This window comes from Puma concolor, chromosome D3 (genome assembly GCF_028749965.1).
Source record: "Puma concolor isolate L17-30 chromosome D3, mPumCon1.1.hap2, whole genome shotgun sequence".
NCBI lineage: Eukaryota > Metazoa > Chordata > Mammalia > Carnivora > Felidae > Puma > Puma concolor.
The window spans coordinates 49,771,153-49,775,094 of NC_141678.1; the positions used below are offsets into that span (position 1 = coordinate 49,771,153).

At 35.2% G+C, this 3,942-nt stretch overlaps 1 non-coding gene across 1 annotated transcript; it reads right to left on the reverse strand.

Annotated features, from left to right (window-relative positions):
* Positions 1-255: 255 nt before the first annotated feature.
* Positions 256-360, reverse strand: LOC112868470 (U6 spliceosomal RNA). The gene has a single exon (XR_003224294.1). It is a non-coding gene; the product is annotated as a U6 spliceosomal RNA (small nuclear RNA).
* Between the last annotated feature and the right edge of the window lie 3,582 nt (positions 361-3,942).

A 3,942-nucleotide genomic window follows, 5' to 3' on the forward strand; every position in this document is an offset into this window, starting at 1 on the left:
TTCCTTTCTAAACTAAATGCCTTTTATTTCTTTTCCTTACCCAATTACCTTGGTTAGACTTCCATTACAATGCTGAATAGAAATGGTAAAAGTGAAAACTTTTGTTTTGTTCCTAATCTTAGGGGGAAAGCATTCAATCACCATTGACTATGGTGTTAGATGTGAATTTTTTGCAGAAACCATTTATCACATTGAGGAAGTTTGCTTTCACTTCTGGTTTGAGAGGTTTTGTTTTTGTTTTTGCTTTATTTGTTTTTAAATATGGAATGCTTCATGAATTTGCATGTTATCCTTGTGCAGGGGCTATGCTAATCTTCTCTGTATCATTCCAATTTTTATATGTGTTGCCAAAATAAACACTGGTTTGAGAGTTTCAATCGTGAAAGTGTGCTTGATTCTGTCAAATGTGTTTTCTCATCTATTGAGATGATCATGTGGTTTTTATCTTTCTTTTATCCTACTGATATTGTGTATTGTGTATTGCATTAATTATCCGATGCTTAAATAATTGTAGAATCTTGGTGTACACCCCACTTGCTCATGGTTTATAATTTATTTATATATGGCTGGATTTAATTTTCTAGTATTTTGATGAGAATTTTTGCATTTATGTTCAGAAGAGATATTGGTCTGCAGTTTTCTTTTTTTGTGATGTTTTGCCTGGTTTTGGTATTGTATAAAACTAGCCTCGTAGTATGAACTGGGAAACATTCCTTCCTGAAATTTCCATTTTTTTGGGAAGAAATTCAGGTGGACTGTTATTCTTTTAAATGTGTTTTAAAATTCACCAGTGAAGTCATCTGAGCCTGCGATTTTCTTTAGAGAAAGTCTGTTCAAAGTTTTTATTTACCCAAAGCTATCTACACATTCAATGCAATCCCAATCAAAATTGCACCAGCATTCTTCTCGAAACTAGAACAAGCAATCCTAAAATTCATATGCAACCACAAAAGGCCCCGAATAGCCAAAGTAATTTTGAAGAAGAAGACCAAAGCAGGAGGCATCACAATCCCAGACTTTAGCCTCTACTACAAAGCTGTCATCATCAAGACTGCATGGTATTGGCACAAAAACAGACACATAGACCAATGGAATAGAATAGAAACCCCAGAACTAGACCCACAAACGTATGGCCAACTAATCTTTGACAAAGCAGGAAAGAACATCCAATGGAAAAAAGACAGTCTCTTTAACAAATGGTGCTGGGAGAACTGGACAGCAACATGCAGAAGGTTGAAACTAGACCACTTTCTCACACCATCCACAAAAATAAACTCAAAATGGATAAAGGACCTGAATGTGAGACAGGAAACCATCAAAACCTTAGAGGAGAAAGCAGGAAAAGACCTCTCTGACCTCAGCCGTAGCAATCTCTTACTCGACACATCCCCAAAGGCAAGGGAATTAAAAGCAAAAGTGAATTACTGGGACCTTATGAAGATAAAAAGCTTCTGCACAGCAAAGGAAACAACCAACAAAACTAAAAGGCAACCAACGGAATGGGAAAAGATATTTGCAAATGACATATCGGACAAAGGGCTAGTATCCAAAATCTATAAAGAGCTCACCAAACTCCACACCCGAAAAGCAAATAACCCAGTGAAGAAATGGGCAGAAAACATGAATAGACACTTCTCTAAAGAAGACATCCGGATGGCCAACAGGCACATGAAAAGATGTTCAGCGTCGCTCCTTATCAGGGAAATCCAAATCAAAACCACACTCAGGTATCACCTCACGCCAGTCAGAGTGGCAAAAATGAACAAATCAGGAGACTATAGATGCTGGCGAGGATGTGGAGAAACGGGAACCCTCTTGCACTGTTGGTGGGAATGCAAATTGGTGCAGCCGCTCTGGAAAGCAGTGTGGAGGTTCCTCAGAAAATTAAAAATAGACCTACCCTATGACCCAGCAATAGCACTGCTAGGAATTTATCCAAGGGACACAGGAGTACTGATGCATAGGGGCACTTGTACCCCAATGTTCATAGCAGCACTCTCAACAATAGCCAAATTATGGAAAGAGCCTAAATGTCCATCAACTGATGAATAGATAAAGAAATTGTGGTTTATATACACAATGGAATACTACGTGGCAATGAGAAAAAATGAAATATGGCCTTTTGTAGCAACGTGGATGGAACTGGAGAGTGTGATGCTAAGTGAAATAAGCCATACAGAGAAAGACAGATACCATATGGTTTCACTCTTATGTGGATCCTGAGAAACTTAACAGGAACCCATGGGGGAGGGGAAGGAAAAAAAAAAAAAAAAAGAGGTTAGAGTGGGAGAGAGCCAAAGCATAAGAGACTGTTGAGAACTGAGAACAAACTAAGGGTTGATGGGGGGTGGGAGGGAGGAGAGGGTGGGTGATGGGTATTGAGGAGGGCACCTTTTGGGATGAGCACTGGGTGTTGTATGGAAACCAATTTGACAATAAATTTCATATATAAATAAAAAAAAAGATAATAAGCAAAAAAAAAAAATAAAGATGCATGATCAATAAAAAAAAAAGTTTTTATTTCTTACTGAAGCAGTTTTGATTATTTGTTTCTTTCTAGAATTTTTTTCCCATTAGTTTAGGTTATCTAATTTGCTGGCATACAAATCTTTATAGTACTCTTTATAATGCTTTTTATTTATGTAAGATGTATATTGATATTTTATCTTTTTTAAAAAAAAATTGAATTTATTTATTTTGAGAGAGAGAGAGACAGAGAGGCAGAGAGAGAGAGTGAGAAAATCCCAAGCAGGCTCCAGGCTGTCAGCACAGAGCCCGATGGGAACTTGAACCCACAAACTGTGAGATTGTGACCTGAGCAGAAATCAAGAGTGGAATGCTCAACTGACTGAGCCAACCAGGAGCCCCTTGATACTTTCTCTTTTATTTTTATTTTAATAATTTGTGTCTTCTCTTTTTTTAGTGGTCAGTATAGCTAAATGTTAACTTGGGTGAATTTTTGAAAGAATGAAATTTTGTTCTGTTGGTTTTCTCTATTGTTTTTTTCTATTCTGTATTTCACTTATTTATACAGTAATCTTTATTTTTCCTTCCTCTGCTTGGTTTGGGTTGTTTATTTTTTTCCTTCTAGTTTCTTAGGTGGAAGTTTAGGTTATTGTTTTGAGATATTTACTTGTTTTTTAAATATAGACCTTCATAGGTATAAATTTCCCCTGTAAGTACTGTTTTAGCTGCACCACACAAATTTTGGTATGTATCTCCTAACATTTAGTATTCATTTTCATTTATCTCAAAGTATTCTGTAAGTTTTATTGTGATTTTCATTTTGACCCATTGGTTATTTATTCACATACTATTTCCACATATTTGTGACTTTTCCTCATTTTCTTCTATTACTGATTTCTAATTTCATGTCATTGCCATCAGAGAACATCTTTTAGCTGACTTTCTCTTTTTAAGTTTATTGAAGCTTGTTTTATAGCCTAACATAGGGTCTATCCTGAAAAATGTTCCATGTGCTTTTGAAAAAAATGTGTAGTCTGCTATTGTTGCATAGAATATTCTATAGATATCTATTAAGTCTAACTGGATTAAAGTACTGTTTAAGTCTAGTGTCTATGTTAATCATCTGCCCATTTTATCGTATACGTTATTGAAGTGGAATATTGAAGTCTCCAACTCTTAATCTTGATTTGTCCATTTCATCCTTCAATTGTGTTAGTTTTTGCATAATATATTTTGAAACATTTTTCTTTGGTGTATGTGTGTTTTAATTGTTATGTGTACTGAATTGATTGATGTGTTTGTCATTATAAAATGTGCTTTTTTGTTTCTAGTAATAATTTTTATTGTAAAGCCTATTTTGTCTATTAATATAGCAATTCCAGTCTCCTTTTGGTTTTGGCATACATGGTATATCTTTTTCAATCTTTACTTTCAACCTCTTTATGTCTTTGAATTTCATGTGTTTCTTGTAGATAG